Genomic DNA, 12,500 nt, shown 5'->3' with positions numbered 1-12,500 from the left:
GCTCAGGGAAGGAAAGAAAGGTTGTTTAATGTTTTAAGCAAAAGCTCTTTTTCAGAAACAGGAGACAGAGGAAAGTCCAAGAGAAAAAGAAGAGGGAGGAAAAAAATCATCAACGATCCACAGGTAGTTACATTTTGAAATGACAGGAAGGGAACGTATGGAGAAAAAGTTTTTTCTAAGACAGGAGAGTGTAAGTGGAGATATTGTGTGTATGTGTGGGAGTGCAAGAGTGTGTGTATGTGTGTGTGTGTGTGTGTGTGTGTGTGTGTGTGTGTGTGTGTGCGTGTGTGTGTGGTATTAACTGTTTATCTGTGTATGTCTGTTAATGTTATAGGAAGAATTCAGCAGCTGTGGTGGTCTTTTGTGTAGTTGTATGTTTCTTCACATGTGTGTGGATGGGATGGTCAGTCTGAAGGGTGTGTATGTGTGTGTATATATATATATGTATGTGCATGTATGTGTAAATTGTGTGTGTGTGTGTTTTGTGTGTGGCATGTGTGCATGCATGTGTGTATGTGCATACATATGTGCATAGGTGTGCATGTGTGTGTGTATGTGTGTGCATGCATGTGTGTGTGGAGGCATATGTGTGCTCCTTTGTGTGTGCGTGCATGTGTGCATGTATGTGCATGTGTGTATGCACGTGTGAATCTAATTGTGTGCATCTATGTATGTGTGTGCATGTATCTGTGTGTTGTGCATATATGTGGTTTTTGTGGGAAGAATATGTGCGTTCATGTGTGCATGCGTGTGTCTGTGTGCGTGTGTATATGTGTGTGTGCATGGGGATGTGCGTGTGGAGGTATGTGTGCGTTCTTGTGTGTGTGTGTGTATGTATGTGTGTGTATGTGCATGTGGTTGAGTGTGCGTGTGTGCATGTGTGTGTATATGTGTGTGTGGGGCTGTATTGAGGTATATGTGTGTTCCTGTACATGTGTGCACATGTGTGTGTGTGCATGTGTGTGTGTATGTGCATGTGTGAATGTGAGTGTGTGCATAGGGTTGTGTGTGTGGAGGTATATGTGCATTCTTGTGTGAGCACGTGTGTGTGTGTGTGTGTGTGCGTGTATGTGTGCTCATGTATGTGTGAGTTGTGTGTGTGTGTTGGAGGTATATGTATGTTCATGTGGTTTATGTGGGAGGTATGTATGTGTGAGTGCGTGTGTCTGTACGGGTGCATATATGTGTGTGTATGTACATGTGTGTATGTATGTGTGTGCACATAAGAATCATCTGGGCAGTGGAAGTTTTAAGTGTCTTATTTCATGATGCCATACAAGTGAAGAAATTGTGGAAAAGTATGACAAGTTCAAATACCGAAAGGTGAAAAGAATTTGTTTTAGAGCAAGGAAGATGGAGAGAAAATGGTGTTGTTGGTTGTTTGTTTGTTTGCTGAGCGAAGCGGTCTTCATCCCAGAGCTCGCAAGATTGCACCTCGGGAGAAGTCCGAAATGTGATCCTTTGCTATTCGTAAGACCCGCAGAAGAGAAAGCAGGTCAACCCCCGACACCGAGAGCATGATGGATGGATGAATGCGCATCCAGGCTCAGCGGTTGCATAGAAAGTTGGGGACAAGAAACAGGAAGAAAGAGTGAGAGAAAGTTGGGGCGAAAGAGTACAACAGGGGTCGCCACCACCCCCTGCCGGAGCCTCGTGGAGCTTTAGGTGTTTTCACTCAATAAACACACACAATGCCCGGTCTGGGAATCAAAACCGCAATCCTCCGACCACGATCCCGCTGCCCTAACCACTGGGCTATTGCACCTCGACTGGTGTTGTTACTTGAACAATGGGCAAATACTTTAGTTTTGAGCAATCAAAATCATGAAAGTACTTTAACTCACCTTTTCTCACTCTCTCAGAACCCTAAATATTAAACTTCATCACGGTAATGCAACTCTACTATAGATTAATTGTTGTTAATGGAGACCATCAACAGTTCACTCTAATTTCAGGTTTTACACTGTACAACTGTTTGGCTATTAGTCTGACAACTACCAACTAATTAATTATTTGTGTGACACCTATCAATTAATTAATTCTTACATACCAAGTAGTAGATGCAAACAAGCCATGTAGACATTGTATTGGATAATCAATTCTCAGTTTGTGAGTTTATATGTCATTGATATTGGTTGTATTTCTGTGTAGGACACTTAATTCTACATGCCCCAGTTTAGATGAATGTTAGGCGGAGGTTCCATGATTTGTAAAGGATAATCATTTGCTCTCATTAATGGAGACCATTGAACATCCATTGATAAAGACCTTTGATGTACAATGATCACGTAATTGATTGCATTTTCCTCTCTAGAAACAGAGAAACACTTATTGTTTTCAAACTGATTCGTAAGTCAGACAAAATGCTTTGTGGAACTTCTGGCTCATTATGTTCCAAGGTCAACCTTGCCTTTCATCCTTTTGGGGTCGATAAAATAAATACCAGTTGAACACTGTGGTTAATGTAATTGATGTATCGCATGCCCTACAATTGTTGACCAAAAATACAAACCATTCTTTCACTAATTTCTCTCCTTGGATTGTGGTCATGTTGGAGTAGCACCTTTATGAGTATAGTCAATTATACCAGCTCCCGCATTTGACACGCGTTAATTGCATTGATCTCAGAAGAATAAAAATCAAAGTCACCTTGATTGCAATAAGAACTAAGATCATAAAAGAAGGTAAATAATATCACAAGATATTTTGTCTGATGCGGCACTAAGTCTGCCAAATAAGACATAATTTTTACAAGATGGTTAAAATTAGAATAATTATTATTTTATATCTCTATCAAACTATTCAAATGATTCTCGAATTATTAACCCCACCCCTGCCATCAACAAAAAAAAAAAGAAAAGAAAAAACAAGGAGTTTGGGAACCTGGAATTTTTGTATGTGAGACTAGAAAATATTTGTAAAGACTGAAAACAGTGAAAGCACAATTCAAGGAATATTCCTGACAGGAATTTTAATGAAAATACTTTCAATGTGATTCCTTGTGGAATATTGGTAGGGTATAAAATTAATTAAAAAAGAGCTAATGACGTTTTCTATTATTTTGAAGTGAATGACAATGACTCCATTGGACTTTTTCTTTTTCATATGGTAACGCTATTATTATATACCATATGGAATATCTTTACACATGCACTCCTTTAACAGATAATCTTCATGGAGATTATTAAAATTGAAGCTTACTTAAAGAATCTAATCTCTTTCAACATGTACAATCACTTAAAAATGCAACCGTGACTTAAAGATAATACACCAAGACATGGAGACACAATCAAAGCTTGAATGCAGTAAATTGCAATCAAATCTTGCTCAACACTTAAAAATAGAAATAAACTCATTAAATATTAATGTCATATATGATATATCTTGAAAAAGACAACATTCTGGTATGAGTCACAGTATAAAATTTTTTCTTACAATAACTGTCAGAAATATTTTGAGATTTGTGTTAAATCTGTTTTTTGGTTTCACATACAAGAATCTTAAATTTCCAAACCCTTTGTTTCAATAAACTGAGAAATAACAGTAAAATCTGATGATCATGGCTAAAATAATTTTAATCATTGTTCTGCTTGATGAATGCTGACCTGGGGCTAAAAACGCTGAGTGATACAACATAATCAATACCTAAAAATCAATAATTCCCTTCTTCTGTCCAAACAAACATTATGCATGTTAATTACTTTACCAAACTCTGTTTGTTAAAGTAATTAACTAGTAATTTGCCTACAGAACAATTGCACAATATTGCTATTGCAGTACAGAACTCTATTCTTGCAAGACAGTACAGCGTTGTTCCTGACATGACTGCAATAACATATGTCTGAGGTTCTGTTGTTGCTTTCAAACATTTTATTGGTTGACTATATTTTGAATTTCTTTAAGCACATACGATGAACACCTTCATAATGGCAAGGATAATATAATTGTTTCAAATGCCAGTTTGGCATTGGGGTTGTTTGCAACAATGAAAAACCACCACTTCCTTAGTTAAACTGACGAACTGGCAGAATCATTAGCATGCTGGACCAAATACTTAGTGGCATTTTGTCCATCCTTATGTTCTGATTCAAATGCTGTTGAGGTCGACTTTGCCTTTCTAGCCTTTTGGGGGGTCAATAAAATAAGTACCAGTTGAGCACTAGGTTGATATGAGTGACTTGCCCCTTCCTCTGAACTTGTTGGCTTTGTGCCAAGATTTGAAACCAAAATACTTGTTAGTATATAATGGCTGCATAATGAAATACAGTGAACAATATTCATCATCATCATCATCATCCAGTGTTTTAAATCTGGGTTTTGTCCCCGTTAATGGGGGTGGCCAGATCTACCTCAATGCCATAGCAACTGAGGCAGGTAGGTGCAGACCACCGCAACCTCTGCACTAGCTGGTGCCCATTCTTCCTTGCAATCATGAGGCTTTTTTCAAGCTGGATTTTCTATGGGGAGCATGCCATTGCTTACTTCCAACCTCAGTTTCTAGACATGAGTGGTCCCAAGACCAAGGCCTCTACCACGATTTTTAAGAAATGTGGTGGAAAACTAGCCCAGGAAGACAGGGACACTATTCTCTGAATCCCCTTTCAGAGCACCCCCTACCTAATATTATGGTTGCATAATGAAATACAGAATTTAATAAGTACATACCAGTTGCCAGTAATGTGTTTAAAATGTATAATTGGTATATCTTTTTGTGTTACACTGCTAAATTTGGTGGCTATTTAAGCAATATGTTCATGGCAGAAGTGTAGCTAATAGAGGAACAAGGAAAGTGACTGATGCTGAGCACATTTTCAAATTTGGTGCCTTTTCAACAAATAATTTTCACTCTTTGGTTCACTTGTGTGATAAATGTTGAATCCCTCTTTTGTTTTGTTTATTGCATGGCCTTGGAAGAACTTTCTGGAGTCATTACTTTATTTGACCTACCTATAAGTGTTTCTGAACTGTCTGCTCAATCTCCTGTGATGTGTTGGTTGCCTCTGAAGGCGGCGAGCTGGCAGAAACGTTAGCATGCCGGGAAAAATGCTTAGCGGTATTTTGTCTGCCGTTACATTCTGAGTTCAAATTCCGTTGAGGTCGACTTTGCCTTTCATTCTTTCAGGGTCGATAAATTAAGTACCAGTTATGCACTAGGGTCGATGTAATCGACTTGATACCTTCGTCTGTCCTTGTTTTTCTCCTCAATGTTTAGCCCCTTGTGGGTAATAAAGAAATAGATATCTGAAGAACAAAAACAAACCCTGACGTCATTACCTCTCAACACTGGACAATCTCGTGGGGGTTTCATCTTCATCATGTCACACCTATATCACTGGTTGTCAGTTTCACGCATAATGGTATTGTTACTGAAACATGAAATTAATGAATACTTTCTTACTCTTTTACTTGTTTCAGTCATTTATTTGACTGCGGCCAAGCTGGAGCACCGCCTTTTAGTCGAGCAAATCAACCCCAGGACTTATTCTTTGTAAGCCTAGTACTTATTCTATCGTTCTCTTTTGCTGAACCGCTAAGTTACGGGAACGTAAACACACCAGCATCGGTTGTCAAGTGATGTTGGGGGGACAAACACAGACACATAAACATGCATACACACACATGCACACATACATACATACATACATACATACATACATACATACATACATACATACATACATACATACATACATATATATATATACATAAATATATATATACATATACATATATACGACAGGCTTCTTTCAGTTTCCGTGTACCAAATCCATTCACAAGGCTTTGGTCGGCCCGAGGCTATAGTAGAAGACACTTGCCCAAGGTGCCACACAGTGGGATTGAACCCGGAACCATGTGGTTGGTAAGCAAGCTACTTACCATACAGCTGCTCTAATGTAAAATATATTATAACTAATGAAAGGAAAATGAGTTAGAAATTGTTTGGCATGTGTTACAGAACCTTTTTTTATGTGCTTGCATTCCCTAACTTTAGAACCTGGCCATACCTTTGGTTTATGGATGGTTGATGGGTTGGGTATGGTGTTGAAGAAGGAGCAAGACCTGAAATATGCATATCCACCCATTATATATTTTTCTATCTTCAATCACATTGTTTACATGGATATAGTCACATATGACGATCTTTCAGTACTGACCCTGGTTTCTCTAGAAAATCTGTTGAGATAACATTAAAAATTGATTATATCTCCCATCTAATAATTAAACTCACTAGTTAATAATTAAATCTGCTACTGACTAATCAAGTTTATGACCCACTAATTAAGTCTACCGTCCAATAATTATATCTATAACCCAATAATTAAATCCCCAACTTATCAATTAACTCTACAATCCAATAATTAATTCTACTACACAATAATCATCCAATAATTAATTCTATTACTATAAGAGCAGGTGTGGCTGTCTGATAAGAAGTTTTCTTTCCAACCAAATGGTTCTGGGTTCAATCCCACAGCATTAAACTTTGGTCAAACATCTTCTATTGTAACCCAAGGCTGAGCAAAACTTTATGGTGGAAACTGAAGGAAGTTCATCATGTATATAGGAGTGGCTGTGTGGTAAGTAGCTTGCTAACCAACCACATGGTTCCGGGTTCAGTCCCACTGCGTGGCATCTTGGGCAAGTGTCTTCTGCTGTAGCCCCGGGCCGACCAATGCCTTGTGAGTGGATTTGGTAGACAGAAGCTGAAAGAAGCCTGTCGTGTATGTGTATATATATATATGTGTGTGTATGTGTTTGTGTGTCTGTGTTTGTCCCCCTGGCATTGCTTGACGGCCAATGCTGGTGTGTTTACATCCCCGTAACTTAGCGGTTCGGCAAAAGAGCCGATAGAGTAGGTGCTGGGCTTGCAGAGAATAAGTTCCGGGGTCGATTTGCTCGACTAAAGGCGGTGCTCCAGCATGGCCGCAATCAAATGACTGAAACAAGTAAAAGAGTAAAAGAGTAAAAGAGTATATATATACACATACACACATATATATGCATGTGTTCATGTATGTATATATATGTGTGTGTACATGTGTTCTATGTCTGTGTTTATGTATTGCTATCGTACCTTCACACACATGATAATTGTAAAATGAATGTCACTATCATGCAAGCAGTATCCTTTGTTCCAAATCTTCTGTGTAAACATGTCTGATAATAGGGAAATATCATTATTACTTGGAATCAGGTGACAGCTGGTGATTGGAAGAGCATTTGGCTGTAGAAAATTTGCCTCAACAAAATTCTACCCAACCCATGCAAATATGAGAAAGTGGTGGTTAGAATGATGATGATGAATGATGACTATTCTTATCCAAGCATTGACAAGATTTGACCTCTATCTGAATGCCTACTCCTTAAATTCAATACCTGCTACTTATATCATCTGGTACATTAAAGCATGATTTTTATTGAGTTCAATAAAATTGAGTGAACGAATAAGATATTGGCTCATTGACCTCCAGGATGGTGGAATTCATAATCTATTGTAGAAAACATACCTTATACCTTTGGAAAATTAAAGCTTTTTTAGAAAAACTTTCATTCTAAAATTCCTCATTAATTTTTCTGTAGAGAACCAAAGTGTATTTAAGAAGAGCTTAAACCTCATTCTCTAGCAAGTTGAAATTATTAGTATTTATCTAATAATATGATTCTAGAAATATTATAACCCAAAAGCAATCATTTTGTATCTGACACTTTAGTTAATTAGGCTAAAGTGATATACGCCAGGACTACGCAGCAGCTGTGGTGAGATATAATCTCATAAACCATTAAGTCAAGAGCTTGCTATTGTAAACCATTCAGTAATTGAACATATCACTATAAAGTCTTCTGTAATGCATTAAAGTGTTAAAGAACAATATATGTACATACATACATATGTAGGTATGAGTATCAGTTCTCTCTCTCTCTCACACACACATTAGATAAATATAGTTATGCCTAGGTTATGGGGTTGCCATGGGTTTCATTAAGTTCTTAGCTTTACATCATCTCTTCAGACCCTAATGGCTGGCACCCTGTAACCTCTCTTTAAAGTGAAGGAAGAAAAGACCTCATGATTAGTTGTTGAACACATGGACAAACTAGCCACAAGATCTTTTCTTCCTCCACTTTAAAGAGAGGTTATAGGCCACCGGCCATTATGGTCTGACAAGACATATGTAAAGCTAAGTGATTTTATGGATGCAAAACCCTGGGTAACCCCATAGACTGGCCATAACTATCTTTATCTAATTACTATAACTTAGAAAAAGCACAGGTGTGCGAAGCTGAAAATGGCTGCCATTTAAGTGATGTTTTTTTTGCATATGTGATGTAGTGGTGTTGCAAAATTTGACTTACTCTTTACTCTTTTACTCTTTTACTTGTTTCAGTCATTTGACTGTGGCCATGCTGGAGCACCGCCTTTAGTCGAGCAAATCAACCCCAGGACTTATTCTTTGGAAGCCTAGTATTTATTCTATCAGTCTCTTTTGCCGAGCTGGTAAGTTACAGGGACGTAAACACACCAGCATCGGTGATGTTGGGGTACAAACACAGGCACACAAACATATACACACACACACATATATAAATACATATATACGACAGGCTTCTTTCAGTTTCCGTCTACCAAATCCACTCACAAGGCTTTGGTCGGCCTGAGGCTATAGTAGAAGACGCTTGCCCAAGGTGCCACGTAGTGGGACTGAACCTGGAACCATGACTTGTGCATATCAATTTCAATTATGCCCTTTATATTGTATCAAAGTTTCCTGCATTTATTTGTAAAGTTAAGGAAGTTATTAAAAACTGAATCCCCTCAGTGACTTTTGGGACACCCTGTATATATTCTTTATATATATATATTATATATATATATATATATATATATATATATACACACATACATATGTAATAAACATTTCTGTTATAGATCCAAGGCCTTAAATTTTCCAGGATGGGGCAAGTCGATTACATCAACTCCAGTGCTCAACTGGTATTTATTTCACTGACCCTGAAAGAATGAAAGTTAAAGTTGACCTTGGCAGAATTTGAACTCAGAATGTAAAGATGGATAAAATGTTGTATTTTGTTTGGTGTGTAACAATTCTGCTAGCTTGCCACCTTACATACATAGATAATGGAAACTCAAAGAAGCCTGTTGTGCATATATGTATGTATATGTGTATACATCTTTCTGTGTATGTGTCTCTGTGTTTGTGTTTGTACCCTGTCACTGCTTGACAACTAGTGCTTGTTGTTTACATCCTCTATAACTTAGCAGTTTGGCAAAAGAGTTCGATAGAATAAGTACCAGGCTTTGAAAAAAATAAGTAATGGGGTTGATTTACATTATTTACATTATTTACATTTTACGGATATTTGTCCTCATCTTGTTTGTTGTTAACACAACGTTTTGGCTGATATACCCTCCAGCCTTCATCAGGTGTCTTGGGGAAATTTCGAACCTGGGTTCTCATTCCTAAGGTATTTTCAATGTTGTTGTTATTATTATTATTATTATCATTATTATTATTATTATTATTATTATTATTATTATTATTATTATTATTATTATTATTTTTTATTTTTTTAGCATGCTTTCACTTCACTACCGAGCGCAGCTCTGTGTGCCTTGGGTATGTGCTGTGATTTGTTGTGATGCTCTGATGGTTATTGTATGGAAAGTGTTCTGCATAGGATGTGTGCAGTGCCTAGTAGTGCAATTTTCTGTATGTTATATGTGTTTGTAAGTCCTGGTGTTTTTGTTATGTATTTGTCTGAATATTTTTTTATCATGCCTAATGCACCTACTATGATAGGAATTGTTTCTGTTTTTAGATTCCACATTCTGGTTACCTCTATTTCCAGGTCTTTGTATTTTGAAAGTTTCTCCATTTCTTTTAGAGACATGTTGTCATCTGCCGGTATTGATACATCAATTACAAAGCATTTTTTATCATTATTATTATTATTATTATTATTATTATTATTATTATTATTATTATTATTATTATTCAAGAACAAGGATCACTTTACATCAATGAAGTACAGACTATTGACTCAACACTACAATAAACTACCACACATGTACAGTCTTCTTAAGATTCACAAGGAGGGTATTCCATTAAGACCTATAGTGAGCTGTAGAGGTTCAGCATATCATCCACTGAGCTGCTTCCTTGTGTATATAATCAGTCCATTAGCAGGAAAGTCAACATCATATGTGAAGAATTCCACCCACTCCACAGAATTCTTAAATATAGAACTGGGGTTGATTTGTTTACATGTCCAATGGTTGCAGTCCGATGACTGAAACAAATAAAAGATAAAAGTTACATTATATGAAAAATATCTTTGTTAAATTATAAGATGTTGATTAGAAATATTGAATTTCTAAATGTCTCAACGAGACATGAGCGGTGATGGAGCGATAGAGTGGTTGTATAAAGTCAACATAACGTGACAGTCTCGTAGAGGGAATTACACCACCGCTATATAGCCCAAGGAAGCATCGACGCTTCCTGTCGGCTTTGACACATTTCCTGTGTCCTTATATTTGCAAAGGGGAGGCAAGCACCCCCGCCAGCTAGGACTAGCAACATGCATGTTTCTGGGTATTGCCCGTCATCAGTCCAGGGTAGTGTGTCCCTGGATATTGATTAAAATAGATAAACACACACCTGGTGGAAGAAGGTTTCTGTGTAAGTACTTTCTACTGTTTTCAGATTTTCAAATGCATATGTTAATCTGTGTTTATCCACTCTTTTAAAGACTTTTTTATGTAATTATCAATTTAAGAAACTTTGTTTCAAATATTATGACTAGATCAAGAAATTTAAAAAAAACTTTTTTCTTAAACAGCCATACTCCCACACCATACACACACAACTGAGCTGAGCTTAGCATTTTACCCTTATAATGTTGCTAAGATTTAGTCCCAGCTGTTACTATTGATTATCCCAGATCAATAGCAAACCTATGATCAAAGCCATCCCATCCATAATGATCATGTTTTTTATGGGCGTGACTGGAACTACAAGGTAATATCATGTAATTTGCAGGCAATTTAACTACTGTTTCTAGCAAGCTGAGCAACTTTTTTGATGCCCCAATTTGCTTGTTTGATCTTAATCCCTAGATCAGCCATAATTGAGCAGACTTATGATACAAAGCTTTCCAGCTATGACTGTTCCATCTTTTCATATGTCTAAGATTATATGTTTTTCTATTTTTAAGGCAGTAATCTGTGATATGAAGGGATTTATCTGCTACTTTCGTTGGTCATCGATAAGAAAAAAAAAATGGCTAATTTGACTCTGGTAGTTTACTGGGGCAGATTTAATGGATTCCATTTAGCAAAGCCTCTTTTACTGCAAAACTTTTCTTTGTACTTAGTCATAAGAAAATAATGTGTGTGTATGTGCGCATGTAGGTGTGTGTGTAAGTGTATGCACAGGCATGTATGTATGTATGTGTGTATATGTGTATGTGTGTGTAGGTGGATGTGTGTGTATGTGTGTGTGCGTGTGTGCGCATGTAGGTGTGTGTGTAAGTGTATGCACAGGCATGTATGTATGTGTGTATATGTGTATGTGTGTGTAGGTGGATGTGTGTGTATGTGTGTGTGTGTGTATGTGTGTGTGTGTGCGCATGTAGGTGTGTGTGTAAGTGTATGCACAGTCATGTATGTATGTATGTATGTGTGTATATGTGTGTGCGTGTAGGTGGATGTGTGTGTATGTGTGTGTGTGTGTGTGTGCGCATGTAGGTGTGTGTGTAAGTGTATGCACAGTCATGTATGTATGTGTGTATATGTGTGTGCGTGTAGGTGGATGTGTGTGTATGTGTGTGTATGTGTGTGTGTGTGTGCGCATGTAGGTGTGTGTGTAAGTGTATGCACAGGCATGTATGTATGTGTGTATATGTGTGTGTGTAGGTGGATGTGTGTGTATGTGTGTATGTGCGCATGTAGGTATGTGTGTAAGTATATGCACAGGCATGTATGTATGTGTGTATGTGTATGTGTGTGTGTGTGTGTGAGCATAAGTGATTAATATATATAGTAAAATATAGGTTAATCTCTCACTGTCTTGTAATAATTCTATTTAATATGGAAGAAGCTGTTTGGTCAGGAATTTAAGTTAATGTTATCAATACTAGAGTCAATTGGATGATGAATTAAAGGAAATCCATGCTGAATAATTCTCTTATCAGTTGATAGACATGTCATTAGAAATAGGAAAGTAAAGGAGAAAGAGAGAGTAAGAGAAAGAGGAGATGAGAATAGGGAATGAGAGTGGGAAAGAGAAGCAGAAAGGGAAAGGAAGAGAGAAGAAAGAGAGGGGGAGAGAGAGGGGAGAAGAGAGTGGAAAATAGAGGAAGAAAGAGATTAAATAAAATTGACTTGACTGCTTTAATATTGAATTTATTTTTCCATAGGCACAAGGAGTCTTGAATTAAAAAAATGGAAAATTCCTTTACCAATTAGTGTTGACTTTGTG

The 12,500-nt window shown here is 37.2% G+C and overlaps 1 long non-coding RNA gene across 1 annotated transcript in view; it reads left to right on the top strand.

Moving 5' to 3' along the window:
- Positions 1-5,055: 5,055 nt before the first annotated feature.
- LOC118763990 overlaps positions 5,056-12,500 on the top strand; it is a 19,083-nt gene continuing 11,638 nt past the window's right edge. Inside the window, exon 1 of the long non-coding RNA XR_004999765.1 lies at positions 5,056-5,090. This is a non-coding gene — a long non-coding RNA (uncharacterized LOC118763990). The remainder of the gene's footprint in view (positions 5,091-12,500) is intronic.

The sequence above is a fragment of the Octopus sinensis genome, linkage group LG6 (assembly GCF_006345805.1).
Source record: "Octopus sinensis linkage group LG6, ASM634580v1, whole genome shotgun sequence".
In the NCBI taxonomy this organism is placed as follows: domain Eukaryota; kingdom Metazoa; phylum Mollusca; class Cephalopoda; order Octopoda; family Octopodidae; genus Octopus; species Octopus sinensis.
The sequence above is the reverse complement of the archived record's forward strand: the minus strand, read 5'-3'. Positions and strand labels throughout refer to the sequence as shown.